Consider the following 22,633-nt stretch of genomic DNA (forward strand, 5'->3'; position numbering starts at 1 on the left):
AGAAGTTGCTTGTATATTTTTGAGATTAGTTGTTTGTCAGTTGCTTCATTTGCTATTATTTTCTCCCATTCTGAAGGCTGCCTTTTCACCTTGCTAATAGTTTCCTTTGTTGTGCAGAAGCTTTTAAGTTTAATTAGGTCCCATTTGTTTATTTTTGCTTTTATTTCCAATATTCTGGGAGGTGGGTCATAGAGGATCCTGCTGTGATGTATGTCAGAGAGTGTTTTGCCTATGTTCTCCTCTAGGAGTTTTATAGTTTCTGGTCTTATGTTGAGATCTTTAATCCATTTTGAGTTTATTTTTGTGTATGGTGTTAGAAAGTGTTGTAGTTTCATTCTTCTACAAGTGGTTGACCAGTTTTCCCAGCACCACTTGTTAAAGAAATTGTCTTTAATCCATTGTATATTCTTGCCTCCTTTGTCAAAGATAAGGTGTCCATATGTGCATGGATTTATCTCTGGGCTCCCTAACCCTAATTTCTTAGCAAAAGAGATGTAAAATTCTCACGTGAAAGAGGATGACTTAGACCACTTAGTAGAAATGCGTATTCCTGAGCCATTTTCCAGAGATCCAATTGAATAACTATAGGTATGTGCATGTTCAGGAAGCACATGGATGTTTCTGATGCAAATAAGCCTTAGAGGCTTCTTTAGAAACATGCTCAGGGCGGACTAATCCCAGGAGAGGCAAAATAATATATTTACCTGAAACGTGGTCATAAGTAAAAAGGAAAGCACATCCTAGATCCATATGACATTATATTTCGGTATTTGTTACAAACTTGTTGAGAGGGATTTAAGGGTTTGTTTTTTTTTTTTTTTTTTTAATTTTGAATACTAATCAGTCAACCAAAAAATTAACTGGGTATTCTTCAAAGTGAACAGTTTTGAGAGGTTATATGACAGAATTAATTGGAATATTTTTCTTCCAGTGTTTAGCTAGCAAAATAAATCTTGAAAGCATTTAGCATTAATTGGGAAATGAGAGGCAAATGTATTAATATTAGGGAACAGAATTTGGGTTAGTGTTTTCCTTCAGTGTATCCACTGGCTCCTCTCATCACTCTTTTATTTTAGATCCTGTGTTGGGACTTTTCTCAGAGTCAGTACTGTCTGTTAAGTATACTACTCCATCTTTAGAGACTTAAAAATCAGATTATCAGAATTAAAGTCATTTAAAGGAACCTTGGAAATTTCTTTTTGGGGGAAGAATGGATCAAGTTGGTATGTGTATGGGTATGTGTGTGTTGATGTGTTTTAAAAGCTAATGTTGTGATCTTTTGTTTAGATACCCTTTACCCTCAGTATATTTCTAATTCTTTCATGTAGCTAATTTAACATGGGATTATAGATGCCAACTAACTCCTCACTTCTCAGAGTGTGATCTATGATGAGCCCTATGACTGTGAATCTGGAGCTTTTTACAAACACAGAATCTCAGGCATCTTTCAGAACTTCTGAATCAGAATTCATATTTCAGCACATTTTCCCAAGGGATTCCTGTGTTCATTAAAGTTTAGAAGCTGAACAAACCTATGCAGTGCTTCGACAGATCAGTAGTCCCTTTTAATACAGGAGACAATCCTGGTAATGATTCCCAAGGTAACCTTTCCAAAGTGATTTCCAGAACTCTATTGAAATGATACTGAGTTATTCTTTTCTGTAGTATCTCATGTAATAATCTTGTGTTAAGAAACCTATGAAAATTGGGGGAAAATTATATTTTATGAGGAACAAAAACATACATCAGAATTTTAGAAATACTAGAAAAATCAAGATATGATTCTTAGTGGTGTGCAGGCAGGCTGTAGCAAAATATGTCTATATATAAAGTCCCAAGTCATATATCACATTGCTAGGAACAGAGTAGAGCTTTTATTGAACAATGGAATGTAGCTTTGATGTTTTGCAACAGTATAAAAAATGTTCTTTCTAAAAATTTTCTGAATATTTTGCCTTTAAAATTGTGCAGGTTTCTGTTGGTAAATTGATATAGTCACTATGGAGAACAGCATGGAGATTCCTTTAAAAACTAGGAATAAAGCTACCATATGACCCAGCAACCTACTACTGGGCATATTCCCTGAGAAAACCACAATTCAAAGAGATACATGTATTCCAATGTTTATTGCAGCAGTATTTACAATCACCAGGACATGGAAGCAACCTAGATGTCCACTGACAGGTGAATGGATAAAGAAGTTGTGGTACAAAATAATGGACTATTACTCAGCCATAAAAAAGGAATGCATTTAAGTCAGTTGAACTGAGGTGGATGAACCTACAGCCTGTTGTACAGAGTGAAGTAAGTCAGAAGGAGAAAAACAAATATCACGTATTAATTCATGTATGTAGAATCTAGAAACATAGTGCTGATGAACCTATTTGCAGGACAGAAATAGAGACACAGACGTAGAGAATGGAATTGTGGACACAGTAGGGGAAGGGGAGGGTGGGATGAACTGGCGAAAGTAGCATTGATGTATATACATTACCATATGCAAAATAGATAGCTCATGGAAAGTTTCTGTATAACACGAGTGGATCATCCTGCTGCTCTGTGATGACCTACAGGGGTAGGGTGGGGCGGGGGAGGGAGGTTCAAATGGAGGTGACATGTGTATCCATAGGGCTGGTTCACACTGTTGTACAGCAGAAACAAATACAACAGTGTAAAGCAGTTATCCTCCAATTAAAAATAAATTTTCAAAAATTGTTTAGGTATGTTAAAGATAAATATGAACCAGAAAGTTCACCAGGGCTTTTCTTAAAATCAATTTTACATAGAAAATCATGTGTGATATTTTATTTCTTCAAGGTAAGGTATGCCCATATACTTTTATAGCATAGAAAATACACATTGTAAGCAATGACAAATTAATATGAATGAAAACTGAGGCAGAATAGAAAGCTGAGCAACAGACCAAGAATAGATAAAAATTTAGGACTTAAAAAGTATCATTTCAAATAAGTGGGGAAAGATAGTTTGTTCAATAATATTAGGGCACCCGATAAACATTTATGAAGAATTCAGTTTTTTGCATCTCGTATTATTCCCTAAGATAGTTTCTATGAGGCAGGAGATAGATGGGCCCCAGTCTGAACAGCTGCAATTTGTCCTCTGTGGAAGATACTCCAAGATGAGGAGTGAGACAAGAGCTGAGCTCTGTCCAGATAAGCAATAAAAGAACCCGTATTCCTCATTCTTGAAATCAAGAAGACCTTTTTAACTACACTCATGCAGAAGAGTTCCTTGAAGGTCAAGAAGGAAGATGGTACCACCTCATAATAGGTGAGGTCAGCCTATCCATAGGACTATTCACTAGAGTCCAGCTTGGCTAAGAGATGTGCATGCCCTCACAAAAGGTTCCTGAAATATACCAAATACAGACTCGGAACCAGGCAAAGCAAGATCATTGGCCAAAGGAAACCTGGGAGAAATGCCCCATAAAAGCGATTCAAACTACCACGAGGGCATGACTTTCTGAGCCCACCTGTGTGTCTATCCACGTGTACTCTTTTTTCCTCTTAATAGTTTATTTTTCCATTGCTTTTCATCACTATGTGAAAATTCATTTCTACTCAGCTGACGGACCAGGCCCTTGTCAATGGTCACTGCTCCCAGGTGTTCTAGTGGTCATGTGCGTGCTAAGTCACTTCGGTTGTATCAGACTCTTTGTGAATGTCATGGACTGTAGCTCACCAGGCTCCTCTGTCTGTAGGCATTCTTCAGGCAAGAAGACTGGAGTGGGTTGCCATGCCCACCTCCAGGATATCTTCCTGACCCAGGGATCGAACAAACGTCACTTACATTTCCTGCATTGGCAGGTGGGTTCCTTACTGTTAGTGTCACCTGGGAAGCCCAGTGGTTAGGATTCAGTTTTCTTACTACTTCGGCCTGACTTCAGTCTCTGGGTGGAAACCAAATTCCTGCTTCAAGCTGCTGCAAGCCTGAGGCCACACGAGATCGTCTCAGTCAGTGTTTCTAAACATTGTTTTTATTAACCCCTGTAAAGAACCTTTTTAGATATATATGTTTTTCCAAATTCAGTCTCCTTCCTTGAAAATTTAATGACACGGATGTAGTCTTTTTATGTACTGCAGCCCTTTGGAGGGTCATGAATGACTTTAATATCTAACATTTTCTGTCCTTTTTCCCTCAACAAACAACTTTGCCTCATAGGGTGATATGGCCATGGTGAGAATGCATGTCCATGAATCTAGAAAAAGTAAAGTTTTAAATGTAACAAAATAATTAAAGAATAAAATAGCTTAATTAAATGTTTATAATTTCAGGGTTATTAACTCCCTTCAAAGGAAAATATTAAAAGACAAAGTGCACAAAAGCGGTATTGGTCTCTCTTGATACCAGTTGAAAAAGCTTCTGAACTATAAAAATCATCATAGCCAAACCTTTAAATTATATTTCTAGATCCATCTTGACAAAGAGGGCACCAGAAAGTTAACAGTCGTTTCTTCTTATTGAGGTTATTAGGTATGTGAAAATGTTCATGCACGTTTGGTACAGTGAACATTACTATCATAATCAGAAAATATTGAAAATGTATAGCTTTTTAGTGGAAAACCTGTGATTATGTTATTTAAACCACTCACCTACCTCATAAGGTCTTGCTTTAATTTCCACTTGATATTTGATTTTGATAATACACGGTTTAGAGTGATTACTTAAGCTCCAGCTTATAAAGTGAGGAAATGTTAGAGCTTACATTTGAACCCAGTAATCTCTGACTTTAAGACTGTTACTGAATAAATCAGGTCCTGCTGCTTGCTGCTTACAAAATCAGTTACATACTCAGAAACAGCAGAGGGGAAGGTGCCTTTAATCAGAACGCCAGCAGTCTGGGGAGATGGTGGATTTAGCGTCTCCCTAAAACCACTCTGAAGATTCTTCTTGGCCATGAAAGTTCTCAAGAGAAACAGGGAAATCATCTCAGTTAATCACTGAGATAGGAAGTCATAATCATCACCAGCCGCTGCTGTGAGCTGGCTTGTGTGCAGGCTTCTCCACTCCTTTAGATAAGATCTTGTTCACACTGATTGGTCACACAGCTTGTTCAGTAGATTACAGAAGGGGAAGCTGGGGAAGAGATCTGGTCATCTGTTAATTATTTACTCTTTGTTTCTACTTCTTTGATCTACGGAAAGAACCGACAAGTCAGGCAAGGTATGGTGTGATTAAAAGATGTGAAATGTGCGCTTGGGCTGAGATGAGCAGAGCATGGGGGTGGCTGGTTTAAAAGTTAGTTCCAATACAGCCTTGCTAAAGTGTCAGGAAAAGGGGTTTCCTGCCCAGGGCTGTTTCCTGTAAACAAGTACTTATAAAGAATTTGAAATTACTATATTATGTGATTTTTCTCCAAGTTATTTTTTAAGGCTTAGCCATGGTCTGTGATTTTTAAACTCATCAATCCCAGTTTTGAAATAGTTCCACTGTGGATGTGTCTTGATTGACCATTAATTTGGCACTCAAAATTCTGGTTTCCTCTGGAACTGACATTTAGAAAGAGTCAAATTTCTTAGCCACATAAAGTCTTAATTAGAAAAGTGTATAACTCTCTAATTAGTTTCTATTATACACAAAAGCTGCTGTGCTACTACTGCTAAGTCGCTTCAGTCGTGTTCGACTCTGTGCAACCCCATAGAGGGCAGCCCACTAGAATTTCCCGCCCCTGGGATTCTCCAGGCAAGAACACTGGAGTGGGTTGCCATTTCCTTCTCCAATACATGAAAGTGAAAAGTCAAAGTGAAGTCGCTCAGTTGTGCCAGACTCTTAGCGACCCCATGGACGGCAGCCTACCAGGCTCCTCTGTCCATGGATTTTCCAGGCAAGAGTACTGGAGTCGGGTGCCATTGCCTTCTCCGCATACATAAAGGCAGTAACCTATTAAAACATACATAAGTTGCTCAGCAGTTAACTTTAGTTTTCCTAATTGATTCCTCTTTATCTTGCTTCCCTTGTCTGATGTTTAGATTTGTATAAAATGTCCCCAGTTCTCATTGTACTTAGCTTTATTTTTAATACTTTAGTCTTTTGCACTACACACAAGCAAATGTTTTATAGAACACTGGGGGTCCTTCTTAGTAAGTCAGAGTTTATTTTATTAATATTATTCAGGGTCACTGTCAACTTTTAATTAATTATTAGCATACAAGTATAACTAACACCTTTTTTCTGTACTTGAATAGAAATATTCACCTTATCTGTTCTCATGGTATGCTAGCTCTTTTCATCCATTTGTCAATCTGGGCACCTGCATTCACTCCCAATTCTTTGTTTTATTACACTTATTTCCAAAAATCCAGAGTCATGAAAGGTATATTGGTGAAAATTAAGGCAACAGTCAACATAGTTTCATTTAGTTAGAATATTCTGGCAGGACTGAGAGAAGCTGAGAAACAATGGTCCCCACTATTTTTTGATTCCCCCATGAATCTTAATGTTCTGGGAAGAAAAATGGGTGTTGACAAACCAGGTTAACTTTAAAGACATGAGCCAAATTTTACCCAATTTAGGTTCAGTGATGCACAACTTGGTCCCTGGTTTGGAAGGCAGAGCTGTCAAGAGCTCATCTGAGAATAATGAGGTAGACTCGTGGGACAGGTTCTGGTGTGTTGGCTCACTTGGAAGTTGGTGGTGTACCACATCTGCCTGAATGTTGTTGTTGTTAAAAATTATTTATTTATTTTTTTGGCTTGGCGGGGTCTTCGTTGCTGCGTGCAGGCTTTTTCCAGTTGCAGCGTGCAGACTTCCCACTGTGGTGGCTTCTGTTGCAGAGCACAGGCTGTAGGCCCACGGGCTCAGTAGCTGTGGTGCATAGGCTTAGTTGCTCCATGGCATGTGGGGTCTTTCCGGGACAGGGTTCAAACCCTTTTCCCCTCAAACTGGCAGGTGGGCTCTTAACCACTGGACCACAGGGGAAGTCCCTGAATGTTGTTTAATCTAAAGTGTTTTATATTGCACATGTATATACGAGCAACATGCCACAATACAGATAATTTCTTATCTAGTTATTAGGACAATTCAGGGAAGATGACTATAGTTAAGAAAATGTTTTTAGGTTAATTTCTGATATCATGCATGTGTGCTAAAAAGTAATAAAGTGAATAAGAGCTATTTAGAATTTTAATTCAAAACCGTATTTGAGTCATCACCATATGAAATGCCTTTTAAGAGCTTAAAATGTAGCTGTGCTTTCAATCCTCTTTACTCTCATACTTGAATATGTAAAATTATATATTGATAATTCTTTCTAGTAGCAGTGTCAGACTAATTTCCTAATTACATATTCTACAGACATATTAAAATCAATTTATATCTGTGAACACTAGTTAAGATGTAAGTAAGACTTGGCTACAGATAATCTTCTGAATAGATAAATGTGGTGAGATGAAGTTAAAATGGTCCCTAATGACAAAGCAAGTGTTCCAATAAAAATAGCAACTTGTTTTTCCTCAAAAATCTTATCACTTATGTGTGTGTCTGTTTATATCCATATCTTTCTCTGCTTTGTCACTATATCCTGCCACGTGGTGTCATCTCTAGAAAACAGATAAAGGAAGGAAACTGATCAAAATTGTCTCAAAAATTTCAAGAAAAATGACACTATCTTCAAAGATAAATACTCTCCTCTTTTTTTAAGCTTAGAAATTTTAAATTGATAACCATAATCTAAGAAAAATAAATTTCAAAATTCTGTTTACATTTCAAATATAGTCAGAATCATTTTGTTTTCTGGGACTCATTTGACACTATGTAGCTCAAGAATGCAATAGGGGAAAAAGAGATATTTGGTTTCCAGTCTATTATGCACTGTGTACTTTAGATATGTCATTTAAACTGTCTGGGCTGTAGCTTCCAAGCTGTAAAATAAGATGGTATTTAACTTTAATATACTTTGTAATTTTAACAGGTAGAAGTAGCCAGTAGCAGCTACCTCAGGCAGTAGTAAGCGTCAGAATCAGGTGACATATTAACAGACAGAGAGAGGACATAGATGGTTTCCTGGAACTTGATACCATCAGGGTCAGCAATAGGGCCTATAACTCAAGTATTGATATTAAAAGTCTGTTCAACCAGGAAAAAATATGCTGTCAGAAGATAGTTTGTCTCTCAGAAATCATACCTAAAATATTAGAAAGCCATAGAGATGCATTAGTAAGAGGAAGGATGTCATATGGGCGTGCCTATCATGTATCAACCAGTGATGTTATTTTTCTTCTCAACTGCCCTGAGAATAAAAGGGTTTCCCCCCAACTTAAGTACATTATCTGAATCATGAAGGTTAAGAAACTGGCCTAATATCAAAATTAGGATAAATTAGGATCTGGACTCTGGCTGTCTTCTAATACACAGCTGGCTAGTTATGACAGTGACCACCAAATCTAGCTGGACCTTAGGTTTCCTGGGTGCAGTTTAAAAGTACAGATTGCTAGACATCATTCCAGACTACTGGAATCAAAACTCTGGGCACGAGGCCACGAATCTGTTTTGTTAGAGAGCTCTTGAAAGAACTTTGCTGACAGCTTGGTTTGAGAAAGATAGAGGTCTCAAGTCCATACAGAAGGGAAAGAGGACTGAGGAACAGAAGTAATATGTACTGCAAAATCTGACATATGTAATTATTGAAACAGTTTTCGACCACCACTTCTGAAGTTTTACTTCTATGACATACTAATTCTACCCATCTCAAACCCTATAATCCTTCTTTCTCCAACCATTTTACTACATAGAATTTGTTGGTAAGTATTTAAATACCAAAATTAAAAAAAATCTGTTTTATTATCTTCCTTTCTGGTAAGAAAGACTCAAATTATAGTATAATATAGTTACATTTCTAACTATACTCATTGAAATAAATGAAATATAAACCCTACATAAATCAGATTGTGTTTGTTCCAAGACTTTGAACATTATTGCTAATTGACACTTTGAAAAGTCTTGTCCATTTAAAGATAGGATACATTGAAAATGCATTTTTAGAAGAGCTGTTGCAACTGGAAAATAGGGATGTTGAAACTAACAAACCTTTACAAAGAAATACTTACCCTTTAGGTAGCATATATCTTTTTTCCTAAGAAGAAAACAGCATTTTATGTCCATGTTAAAATTATATCCATTGGCAGAAAAGTTCTATTGACCATCTATATGATGCTTAATGTAACAACCTACAGGCTTTTTATTACCCTCTATATGTTAATTATTAGTCATTCCTTTGAGTTCAGTTCAGTTCAGTTCAGTCGCTCCATCATGTCTGACTCTTTGTGACCCCATGAACCACAGCACGCCAGGCCTCCCTGTACATCTCCAACTCCCGGAGTTTACCCAAACTCATGTCCATTGAGCTGGTGATGCCATCCAAACATCTCATCCTCTGTCGTCCCCTTCTCCTCCTGCCCTCAATCTTTCCCAGCATTAGGGTCTTTTCAAATGAGTCAGTTCTTCTCATCAGGTGGCCAAAGTATTGGAGTTTCAGCTTCAACATCAGTCCTTCCAATGAACACCCAGGACTGATCTCCTTTAGGATGGACTGATTGGATCTCCTTGCAGTCCAAGGGACTCTTCAGAGTCTTCTCCAACACCACAGTTCAAAAGCATCAATTCTTCAGCACTCAGCTTTCTTTATAGTCCAACTCTCACATCCATACATGACTACTGGAAAAATCATAGCCTTGACTAGATGGACCTTTGTTGGCAAAGTAATGTCTCTGCTTTTTAATATGCTGTCTAAGTGGGTCATAACTTTCCTCCCAAGGAGTAAGCATCTTTTAATTTCATGGCTGCAGTCACCATCTGCAGTTATTTTGGAGCCCCCCAAAATAAAGTCTGACACTGTTTCCACTGTTTCTCCATCTATTTGTCATGAAGTGATGGGACCAGCCAGATGCCATGATCTTAGTTTTCTGAATGTTGAGCATTAAGCCAACTTTTTCACTCTTCTCTTTCACCTTCATCAGTAGGCTCTTTAGTTCTTCACTTTTTGCCATAAGGATGGTGTCATCTGCATATCTCAGGTTATTGATATTTCTCCTGGTGATCTTGATTCCAGCTTGTGCTTCTTCCAGCCCAGTGTTTCTCATGATGTACTCTGCATATAAGTTAAATAAGCAGGGTGACAATATACAGCCTTGATGTACTCCTTTTTCTGTTTGGAACCAGTCTGTTGTTCATGTCCAGTTCTAACTGTTGCTTCCTGACCTGCATATAGGTTTCTCAAGAGGCAGGTCAGGTGGTCTGCTATTCCCATCTCTTGAAGAATTTTCCACAGTTTATTGCGATCCACACAGGCAAAGGCTCTGGCATAGTCAGTAAAGCAGAAATAGATGTTTTTCTGGAACTCTCTTGTTTTTTCGATGATCCAGAGGATGTTGGCAATTTGATCTCTGGTTCCTCTGCCTTTTCTAAAACCAGCTTGAACATCTGGAATTTCACGGTTCACGTTCTGCTGGAGCCTGGCTTGAGAATTTTGAGCATTACTTTACTAGCATGTGAGATGAGTGCAATTGTGCAGTAGTTTGAACATTCTTTGGCATTGCCTTTCTTTTGGATTGGAATGAAAACTGACCTTTTCCAGTCCTGTGGCCACTGCTGTCATTCCTTTAGAAGATTTTTTTTCCCCCTAGTTTTGATGAAGTAGAAAATGTTTGAGCCAATTTTGGTGGCTACAAAATGAGAAAGCAGTGACTTTTTCCATTAGTAATATTTTGAGTAATGGGGCTATTTTCTTTAAGAGCATGCTTATACGTGTCTATTCATTTAAAAAACTTTTTTTGTTTTATATCCATTATGATTTTCCTACTTTCTAGTTGCCACATTACTTTCAGTGTCAAAACAGAATCCTAAGAGAATAAAAGGAATAACAAAACTGCAGCAATTAAGTAAGATTATTTAAATGGCAACAATCAAGTAATTTACAGTATAAAACCAATAATATAAAAATATCAATGATGAGCTAAGTAGGAATGCCCTGACTTTTGACAGTCAAAACTAATGTAGGCAAAGCCAGAGGCTAAGAATAAATAGGGAAAAGTGAAAGAACTGTAATGAATTAAAGCTATATTAAAATAAGCAAAGTGGGAAGGAAAATGCTCATGTATCAGTCAGGTTCCCAGCAGGTAACAACATGGAGAGTTGGGCTTTTTGAGTATACTTCTCAGTTCACAAAGGTGGCTGCTAATTAAAGGAACCACAGGGGTTGTGAAGGCGCTTGGGTTAGCAACATCTGAAAGACATCACGCCTATAGGTGTTAGTAGATCCTGCTGAGATGTAGAGTAGGCGAGGGGGCCCCTTCTGTCTGAAACTGTGGTCCTAAAGGTACATAGTCCAGTCAGAATAGCACAGAAGAGAAAGGAAGCAGAAATTTCCTGTCAGTGCATCTCACTGGACACACTCAACTGCAAGGCACCAACTAAGACAAAGTTCTAGATGGTTTGAATTTACGTGTAACTTTTTTTTTCAGTTTTGTTTTTATTTGCCTACCTTCAGCTCAGTTCAGATGTACTGCCTGAATAATCCAGACATATATTGTCCCCCACCACCACTCTTTGCCATGTGTGGGTGCTAAGTCCCTTCAGTCATGTCCAACTCTTTGTGACCCTATGGACTGTAGCCTGTCAGGCTCCTCTGCCCATGGGGATTCTTCAGGCAAGGATACTGGAGTGGGTTGTTGTGCCCTGCTCCAGGGGATCTTCCCAATCCAGGGATCAAACCCGTGTCTCTTAAGTCTCCAGAATTGGCAGGTGGGTTCTTTACCACTAGTGCCTCCTGGAAAGCCCCACTCTTTCCCACTGGTTTTTTAAATAAAATCTTTGCTTCTAAAACTGAAACACTAAAGCATTAAAATACAGAAAACTCTTTAGCCCACTTCACAAAAGCATTAACAGATGATGTATCCCTTTTGTAACTATTTAAAGACAAACTGAGTTAACACAGACACCAGTTGTACATAGACACAGAGATGCTTAACTGCAAGAACTCAAAAAACTCTATTCAGTGTTGTACTGACAAACCATTGAAGACACGAAGTCCCAAACATGGCTAAATATGGGTCTCAGGATGGGTCAGGATAGAGAGACCAGCTGCACCTCACAACGTGGCAACTTGGATTGGGTAGGGTGAAGGGATTTGGAGACACTGGTTTGTAATAGAGGCAGTATGCAGCCCTTAGCATGTGGCCTTTGCAGGGCACCATTATGTAGCAACTCATTACCAAGCAATGGTTACCAGGGTTAGAGTAGCCATTAGAGGTCCTGCTTAACCATTGGTGGGAGTCACAGTGGGCCCCACCCCGAAGCTAGCAGCTGTCATCAAGCCGCCGTTAGAGATCCTGTTTAGCCATTGGTTGGCGCTGCAGTTGGCCCCTCCCCCAAGCGTGCAACTGTCAGTGAGCAACCGTTAGCCGACCCATCTCACCCAACGGTCCCCAGAGTGGTGGTCAGTCATCGCTGGTGGCCATCAGGTGGAGAGTGAGGTAAGAAGTGGGTTCAGACATTTTTATGGGGCTCTCCAGCTCATCTGGCCTCCGACTGGCAGGTGAGCTGGGAGACGCAGGGAACAGGCTGTGGGCTGTGTCCTGCAGGGCTCCAGAGCCCTCACCAAGGCCATGCACTGGCGGGACCCAGCCCTTGAGGCGGTGGTGAACCTATTTCTCTTCTCCGCCTCTGCGACCTAAAGGCTGCAGCCGTCTGCAGTGGGACGGGGTCTGTGGGGGTCTGTCCCCACTTGGGTGTCCTGAGGAGCCTGAGAGCCAGCTGGTTCCTGGATGCCTGCCTCCCTCAGTGGTGACAGCCCGTCAGGGTCTGGGGATTTGGCTTTGAGGGAGCCACCAGCTCAAAGAAGCCACACCTCTTCCGAGTCAGAACTGGGACCTCAGAGGATGAGACTTGTGCCTTGGCACCTGGCCCTTTCTTGTCAGGACAGAGAATGACATTCTTTTGGTAGAGATTTATAGGAGATTCTTACCTGTCCTCAAGAACACAGGCTCTGACATCATGAAGTTTGCAAGACTCACCCCACCTCTCCCTCACCTTTCCTTTGTACAAAAGGGCTTTGTGAGAATGTTTGGGGAGTTGGAGGTTTTTAAGGCAGAAGCCACCCGTCTCCTTGCAGGGACCTATAGTAAACCTTTCTCTGCTCCACACTCTCATGTTTTGGTGTTATTTGGCCTCACTGAACATCAAAACTGACTTGAGTTTTTGGTAACAGTTTTATGTTAACTGTGATGCATGAAACTGACTCTTATGTGGTTAGTGTGTTACCGGGCCCAATGTCTTCCTGCTCACTGCATGACAGGTCAATAAACTGGGAGACGAGTTGTTGGAGCAAGGAATGATGACTTTAATTGGAAGGCTAGCAGATTGAGGAGATGGCAGACTAGCTTCTCTGAGAACCATCTCTTCTCTGTCAGGATTCAGGGTCCTTTTGTATTCAATTGGGAGGAGGAAGGGGCTTTCAGTGGTACCAACAAATGACAGAGCAGGACTGTTAACTGGTTGCTGATTGACAGTTGCTCATTTGGTGGGGAGGAGAAGCCCAATAGGGTGTGGGATCAACTGGCTGAGTAGGACTGTTATAGCTAGCGTCTATCTCAGTGGAGCCAGGGAGAAAAAGGCCCCTCATGCCTTGGGTCACATCTGGGACCACTGCTACAGGGGGTGGTGGGGAGACACAGAAGGTACAGATCTGTACCTCAGAGGGCTTTATTTGTGTTGGGAGCTCACGCTGTGATCTGCCTTTGTGCAGTTTTCTTCATCATGGCCATTAGGAGCTGGGAGGGCAGCTGGCTTTCTGGCTGGACCTGAGAGTTATAGTTCCACTGTGCTGAGTAGCCTCCTTGTTTGCTTTGGTGTGCTCCATGTAGCCCCTGTGACCCTAGATTGTAGGATGGCCTGCCTGAGCCATAGCTGTTCCTCCGCTCTGGCCTCCACTCTCACTGTGGTTGGATTTGCTCTTCTAGCTGTAGCTGTGGTCTCATCTGCACCTCCAGGAACTGTAGGAGGCTGAATAGGGAAGTAGCTGCCTCCTCCTTAATGGCAACCTGTCTGACTGGCCTGAGGGACCATAGTTGCTACGATGGCTCTGGTCGCAGGACTGTGCTGGCCTTGGTAGGACTGGTGGCCTGAGCTGTGGGGAGGGCTTCTACTCACTCCCAGACAGCTGTTTCTTTCTGGTGTGTTTTGGGGGTGATGGTGAGTTGTAGTTGTCAGCTTGGTAGTAAGAACTGTAGCCAGAAGAGTAGGAACTATAGCCACAAGAGTCACCACCGGAATTGTCAGAATGCACTCTGTTCCTATAGAATTGACTACAGCAGCAGTCATTGAGTTGCCTCAAAAAAATGTGTCCAGTGGGAATTTTTATGAACAATGATCACCATATAATGGCAGAGCATCCTTCCATTTATCCAACACAAGAGGACTCGGAGGCACTCCAGAACATGGCGTCCCACAGGGAGTGGACTCTCAAAGTCATGTCCCACTGGATCGCTGAGCAGAAGGAAGGCAGTGGCAATCATGCTGATTCTGAGAACGTGGATGTTCCTAAGAAGGATGGAGACAAAAGAAGTGGCCAGGGAGCAGAAAACAAAGCACATGACTAGAACCCTGAGGGGAGTGATATGTGTTGGCCTCTTGGCAAAGGGCCTGCTCTTCAGGGGGGACTTGGACCTGCAGCTGATGCTATTGTGTAAGGAACCACCTATGACTGCCCTACTGGACAGGGTGGCTGACAGCCTGGCTATCCACTCACTGCTGTTACAGATGACAAGTATGTAACACATGTAATTCTTAATATCATTTTGCAGCTTCACAGTTGATTGCATACAGTTTTAGCCTCTAATCCATTTGATTTTTTTTCTTTTGCATGTGAAAAGACAGACTTTATAGATTTTCCTCCTTTTCTTGTATTTGAATTTTTGCATAGATTCTCTATTCCATTCGCTCCCCATTCCTGATTCATTTTGGTATGGGGTCTCTGTTGGGGATTTTCTCCCTGGGACTTGGAAGCGACGAACCTGAAAGGACACTTGGACAGTCTCTTGCAAGGACTGACAAGTTTATTTCTGCAGTCAAGCTTTTTTATAGAAGCAGGAACAAAGAGCTTAAAGTATGCGGCCAGCAGAGCGCATACGGAGTTAACACATAATCAGTAGAAACATTTCAAGGACAGTGCGCTCTAAATGACCAGTGGGCTTCTCCCACAACCCGCTCTCACAAGTAACATCCCTATTTATTATTAACTCTTGGAGCCGAGCATAACCAAAGGCAGGAGATGTCTTTCTGTCTGTAGTGCAAAGCCGAGTACTTCTGGCTCTTCGCCATTTTCCCAAGGACTTTCTCCTTTTACGGCTATTTTGTACTACGCTTTCCAACATATCCTCCTTTTGTTTTTAAATTAAGCACAGCAGCTGCTAGTTGGACTGCATTGTGGGAGGCACGGAGTCTTGAGTAGAGACTTCTGTATCCCATAATCAAGGACAAAAAGAGCAGGGTGATTAATACATATATAAAAATATTGCTTCCTGAAAGCCAAGCTCTAGGGTCTAGAGACGATAGGGTTTTGGTTAAAGTATCATAGAATTGAGTGCTATACAATTCTCTAGGTACCCTAACTTGAAAATTAGCAACTTGTTGTTTCAACAAATTGATGCCTAAACTTGAGTTACTTGTGAGATCCTGCAAATGCGCCTTAACCTTATTCCAAGGATATTCAGTGCTATTATAGGGCATGTTAGTCAGACAAAAAGAAGTAAAATTCCAGTGACAGCATATAGGTGTTCGGAAAGCCAGTTGCTGCATTTGATCTCCTAAGTAGATAACCACAGTTTGTAACTCATTAATTCGTGTTTGTAATTGCTGATCTATTTGAGCTTGTCGAGTCCACAGATCATGAGAGTCTTTGTGTCAAGCAGGGATAAAATCATGATTTTGTATAGAATTATGTAAAGCCATACCAAAGTTCTTACAGTCACAATGGAGATAAGGCTTAAGATGCCTGCAATAATCCACCCAATGATGCGCTTAGATCGCCTAAGCCTAGTTTTCAACAATACAGAAAGAAATATAGAATCACTCCAAGGCTCAATTAAGTTTATGGGAAGCCATAACTCAGATCTTTGTTTAACTAGTGCAATGCTAGCATTGTGATATGAAATGGTGTGATTAAGGCAGGTATACAATGCACATGCAGTACAATTAACAATCTTGGTTGATAAGTCAATATCAAAATGCCCTACAATAAACAAGTACGGAAGGTGAACACATGATTGAATATAGCCAGTACTATTGTATAGGAAGGTATAATTAGAAGGATGAAACACACCCACAGTCCCATAAACACTAGCGAAGTGCTCTAAGGCTGCTGGAATTTTCCAAATGTGCCATTGCTCTGGCGCCACAATGGGGACGACAATCCTGGGTCGTGGGGGTGATAAGCCCCCGTTATAACAATTCAGCAATATGTCCTTATCAGTCCAGAAACTTGTCTTAGATTTATGAAAGCCTCCAATGCTTGATCTGTTAAACCAGGAGCAGTTATGATGTTGCTCTTGCTCTTCAGTGTCTGCTCAGCCTGACGAGTCATGTTTTTTCACTTGAGCCCATGTCGGGTAAGGATTCAGATGATGGCGTTTCCTCATTGGCTCCTCCAGGGTCATTGATGAGACCCTTTGCGTCAACTTCATCACTTCCCGAGGGAGTCTGGTCTTGGGGTCCTTCTTGGTAGTGGACATGGTGAAGATTTCCTCTCCATCTGCAATGACAAGACCATAACCCTTGCCTAGGAATTGTAAGATTCCTGGCAGTCACTGATTAAATTGCTTATACCATATTGGTGTATTGATTTCTATCTTGCCGTTTTTGTCTTCTGTAAAATGTCTATCTGCACGAGTGTCAGAATTATTTTTTGTTAAGTTTAGTTAAATATAATAGTAATTGAGAGTTCATGGGATAAGAAGTGTATCTCCTCTTCCATATTCCCCCTTTCTGTTTTAATAAATGAGTTTCAGGATGCGATGGGCTCTTTCAATAATGGCTTGACCCTGAGGATTATAGGGTATTCCTGTAATGTGTGTTATGTTCCATTCTGATAAAAATGAATGAAACGAATGCGAGGTGAATGCAGGTCCATTGTCTGTTTTCAAGACAGAAGAAATCCCCATAACGGGGAAGGTGAGTAAGAGTGTGGAAATGGTGTGTTTGTTGGATTCTGAAGAGACAGGTACTGCCCAGATAAAGCCTGAAAATGTATCAAGTGAGACAAAAAGCAAAGAAAACTTTCTTAAGGAGCAGTGAGTGAAATCAGATTGCTAAAGGGAATTAGGTTGTTGCCCCCGGGGATTAACTCCTGAAATCGTAGTTCATAAGTGCAGAGGGGCACAAACATTACAGGTTTTAATAATATGTCATGTTTCAGTGAGAGGAATATGGTATTTAGAGTGCAGTCTGTTAGCATTGGTATGAAGATTAGCATGTTCGTCACTGGCAGATGTAAAAATGGGAGCTGTGAGCCTATCAACAGCATCATTTCCTGCGGCCAGAGGGCCAGGTAAACCTGAATGAGCACGTATATGTGCAATAAAGAAAGGCTCTGTACGTGAGCGAATTAAAGCTTGAGTCTGTGAAAAGAGAGTATATAATTCTTCATCTAGGTTGTATAAATAGGTGGTAACAAAACCAGGAAAAAGGGGAGCAAGGTATTTGGAATCAGTATATACGTTGAAGGATAATGGTTGAAGCGACAAAAGAGCATATAAAGCATACAGTTCAACTCTTTGTACTGAAGAATAGGTAGTGGGTAATTTCTCTTTGATATCAGGGCTGACTATCCCTGCTATGCCTTTCTTGTTGCCATCAATGAAATAGGTGGGTGCATTGATAATAGGCTGGGATGCAATGATATTAGTTACAATGAATTTAGTACATTGTAGAAAGTCCCACAATTTTCCTTTCGGCAGATGAAATGAGATAAATTCTGAAAATCACTTAATGCCATTTGCATGGTCAGGTTATACTGTAAGGCAATTTGCAATTCCTGTTTTGTCAAGGGAACATGTATTGCATATGGATCAAATCCAGTCAAAGTTTGTACATGGCTTCTTCCTGACACAATTAAGTGCCCTATTTTCTCAATATATGATACAATTTTTTTAGACTGTTTAGTGTGTAAACATACCCATTCTATTGGGCTATGCTGAGCTATAATTGCAGTGGGCGAATGTTCAGTAGGGAATATATATAAAGAAACTGGTTGATCATAATCTAGCCAAGTTGAAAAAGATTGTTGAATGCGTTTCTCCACTAAGGCCAGTTCTTCTTTGGCCTCTTTTGTTAGCTGCCTAGGGCTATTAGGGTCGGGGGATCCCTCTAAAATTTTAAATAGATTTTGTAAGGCATAGGTGGGGATGCCAACAGATGGCCATAGCCAATTAATATCTCCTAGCAATTTTTGAAAATCATTCAGCGTGCGTAGAGATTGCACAGAAATTTGAGTTTTTTGAGGTTTGATTTTAGATTCTTCCATAACATGTCCTAAATAATTAAAGGGTGCTTTCCATTGAATTTTATCTGGTGCTACAAGCAGGCCATAATTTTGAAGAGTAATAGTAACTTCATTATATAACTCTTGTAAACAGAGTTCAGATTCCATAGAGAGAAGTATATCATCCATATAATGAATTATAAACGCAGTAGGATACTTGTCTCTAATGGGTTGTAATAAAACAGATATGAGTTATTGGCAAATGGTAGGGGAGTTCATCATTCCCTGAGGTAGCACCTTCCATTGGAATCTTTTAACAGGAGCCATGTGATTTATAGAAGGAACTGAAAAGGCAAAACGTTTTCTATCTTTAGGGTGCAATGGTATAGTAAAAAAGCAGTCTTGTAAGTCAATAACTACAGACCATCCTTTTGGTACCATAGAAGGGGAGGGCAATCCGGGTTGTAAGGGCCCCATAGGTGACATGGTATTATTAACATTTCTTAAATCTATCAACATTCACCATTTTCCTGACTTCTTTTTTATTACAAAAACAAGGGAATTCCATGGGGAAAATGAAGGTTCTATATGAGCTTTTTGTAATTGTTCATTAACTAATTGCGTAAGAGCTGCCAATTTTTTTTTTAGTTAGGGGCCATTGAGGTGTCCATACTGGGGTATCAGATTCCCAATCGAGGGGCAGCGGTGTTAACTCAATGGCCCCCATTAAAAAGGTTCATTTAAAGAAATGGTGGCTTTCATTTGTTCAAGAAAATCCTGTCCCCATAAATTGATAGGGATATTAGTAATATATGGTTTAAGATAAGCTACAATCTGATCAGGGCCTGGAGGATGGCTCCTTTATCAGTTTCCCTGTTGTTTTTGCTGTGCATGGGGGTTCAAAGTGTTTCTATCCTTATCAAATTTAGAATTACATTCATTCAGCCAATGAAACCCCCTTTTATATCTTGGACATACTCCTGGGGGTCTCTTCTTATTAGAAGTAATATTATTTTTTCCGGCCTGTGTTGGCATGTGACATTGTTTTTTCATATGGCCGGGCTTCCCACAGTTAAAACATTTGGTATTAGCAGCCTTTTGTACATTAAAGGTTTCCAATGCTGCCAATTTTGCTCTATGGGACATAGACCTGATGTCCCTATATGCTTTCAAATATTTCATAAGAGAGCCAGTCTCTCGAATAGGTCTGAGCACAGATCGACATTCCTCATTAGCATTTTCAAAGCAAGTTGTTTTAAAATAATATTTTGTAAAGTCACATCCTTAATAGATTTCTCAATTGCATCCTTTAATTTTCCTATCAATTGAGAATATTCCTCTTCATGTCCTTGAATAATCTTAACAAATGAACCATCAGAGTTAGTGCTATCAACCTTTGCTTATGCCCTGCAGGCAGTTTCTTTAATGAAATGTAACATCTGAGGGGTAATATTAGCTAATTGCACAATCATATTGGCCATGGCTCTTGTTCCAGTCAGTATATCATAGGTTAAATTGGCAGGGTTACCATGAGATTTCTGGTCAATCATCAGCTGTCGGGCCTCATCATTAACCCACATTTGCCACTGCAGTAATTGTTGAGAATTTAAAACCATCTTTGCTACTTGGAAAAAATCATATGGCATCCAAAGGTCAGCCCTTCCTCTGAGAAATTCTATACAGTAAGGAGAAGTAGGTCCATACAGAGTACATGCTTTCTTAAAGCTAGACAACATGCCAAAATCTAGATTAGCCCAAGTATTTTGGTCTTGGACAGGTTGATTAAATTGCATTGGGAAAGTGAAAGTGCAAGCAGGCATCTCCCGAGGAGGAGTGAAATGATTAGTATGAGCAAAGTTAGCAATTGCTGTTACAGGCAGAGCAGAAGGAAAAACCTCAGATTTGGGCTGTCCGTTGAATGAAATGACTTCCGTTCTAAATGGCTTCAGTTTCAACATATCCTGTATATATATATGTCTCTAAGTTGTTTTTCTAAGGATTGTGTCTGATTGAGCATAACATTCTTATATTTCAAAGCACCTTGCATATTTTGTTCCTTAAGCTCATATTCATGTAAAGATCGAATAGTTTTTACTTCCAAATCAATATTATGCCCTTCAATTTGTTCTGTGATAGCCCGTATGAGTGACCATGTAACCCTTGCCGATATGCTCGCAAAATATTATTTTTAACCCTTTTCCATACATTAAGATCAAGCGTCCCCTCCTCTGGGAACCATGGATTATGTTCCACTAGTATATGATAGCAGTCATTCAACTGATCTTTTGAAACATTAACACCGTTTTGTTTCAAAAAATGATGCATTATAGAAATGAAAGGAATTTTACTGCTATGTTGTCCCATCCTGCTTACCTCTTTCTGCAGGGGCTCATCACTTTGTTCAGTCTTTCTCTCAAGTCCCTGTTCGGGCGCCACTTGTTGGGGATTTTTCTCCCCGGGACTTGGAAGTGACGAACCTGAAAGAAGGACACTTGGACAGTCTCTTGCAAGGACTGACAAGTTTATTTCTGCAGTCAAGCTTTTTTATAGAAGCAGTAACAAAGAGCTTAAAGTATGTGGCCAGCAGAGCGCATACGGAGTTAACACATAATCAGTAGAAACATTTCAAGGACAGCGCGCTCTAAATGAGTCATGGGTTTCTCCCACAACCCGCTCTCACAAGTAACATCCCTATTTATTATTAACTCTTGGCGCCAAGCATAACCAAAGGCAGGAGATGTCTTTCTGTCCGTAGTGCAAAGCCGAGTACTTCTGGCCCTTGGCCATTTTCCCAAGGACTTTCTCCTTTTATGGCTATTTTGCACTACACTTCCCAACAGTCTCTACTGCACAGGCTTATGTTTTCCCTAAAATAGTTTGAGAAGATTGTTGGGTCTTCCTATCTCTCGGCACTAGATGGATTCTCCTGATGTAAACCGACTGAAGGGCTGGGTGATGTGGGTTTCACTTTAGCCAATTAGCTGTCGCTTGAAGGTTGTGGAAGTAGTTAAATCCTTGGGAAATAAAACTTGAGAGGTAGGGTTTATTTTCTCCGTATTTTTGTTGAAACAGTGCCAATGAATCTGAGCACAGCCAACTAAAAAGGATATACTACCCTAGAAGAGAGAACTATTAAATTATAAATTGTCTTTCCACCACTCCTCCACCCCACAGGCTCAGGAATACCTTGGCCACTTTGGAAAAAAGTTCCCTTGAAGAAAAGTTCCATGTTCCTGTGGACTTTCTCTTTGATGAGCTACTGTTACATCTTTCTACTGTTGTTGAATGCATCCCTATGCAAGGAACTCCGCATTTATTATTCCTTCTCTCCCTCTCTATGCCAGAAAATCATAGGATTATCTTGGTATGTGCATAGCACCTACAAATAGAAGTGAATTTGATAAAGGTAGCTAGAAAATATGTTCTATATCAAATATCATGTGGTAAGTTGCTTCAGTCGTGTCTGACTCTGCATGACCCCATGGACTGTAGCATGTAAGGCTCCTCTGTTCATGGGTTTCTCCAGGCAAGAATACTGGAGTGGGTTGCCATACCCTCCTCCAGGGTATCTTACCGACCCAGGGATCGAACCCACATCTCTTCTGTCTCCTGCATTGGCAGGCAGGTTCTTACCATTAGCACCACCTGGGAAGCAGATAATGCTGTCTCTTATATTGGAAAGGCAACAGTGATACCCACTGATACATCCAAAAATGCTATTGGATGTATTAGTATAATAAGGCAAGCAAAAGAAACAAAGAGTATATCATTGGAAAGGAACAAAGATGTTAATTTCATCAATATTTTGATTTTAAAAAATTCCATAATTATTTACATACTTGAAGTAGTAAAATTATTAAGTGAAGTTTACTGAAGTCATGGACATAGGTCAAGATTAAAACACCGTTTCAATGTACTAACAGTAAACTAAAACTTACCAGCAATATAAATTAAAAATGAAGTAAAAATAAAACAAAATTCAAAATAGATTCCATTCACAGTAGAACCAACAATATCGGATACTTATGACTGACAAAACAGCTCCAAATGATAGAAATACTATTGAGAAAAGACTGATTTATAAGCTCAAAGCAATATGAATAAAAATTGTGTTAGTTTTTTTTTTCTGGTAGAAACTGAAAT

The 22,633-nt window shown here is 40.0% G+C and overlaps 1 protein-coding gene and 1 long non-coding RNA gene across 5 annotated transcripts in view; one reads left to right on the plus strand and one right to left on the minus strand.

Moving 5' to 3' along the window:
* Window positions 1-22,633, plus strand: part of GPC5 (glypican 5) — a 1,580,781-nt gene that overhangs the window by 148,384 nt on the left and 1,409,764 nt on the right. The gene's annotated exons all lie outside the window — the stretch shown is intronic.
* LOC113902470 lies at window positions 15,047-21,252 on the minus strand. The gene is made up of 2 exons (XR_003513838.1): window positions 20,864-21,252; window positions 15,047-16,762 (listed from the first exon to the last, which is right to left on the minus strand). It is a non-coding gene; the product is annotated as an uncharacterized LOC113902470 (long non-coding RNA).

Source organism: Bos indicus x Bos taurus, chromosome 12, assembly GCF_003369695.1.
Source record: "Bos indicus x Bos taurus breed Angus x Brahman F1 hybrid chromosome 12, Bos_hybrid_MaternalHap_v2.0, whole genome shotgun sequence".
Taxonomy (NCBI): domain Eukaryota; kingdom Metazoa; phylum Chordata; class Mammalia; order Artiodactyla; family Bovidae; genus Bos; species Bos indicus x Bos taurus.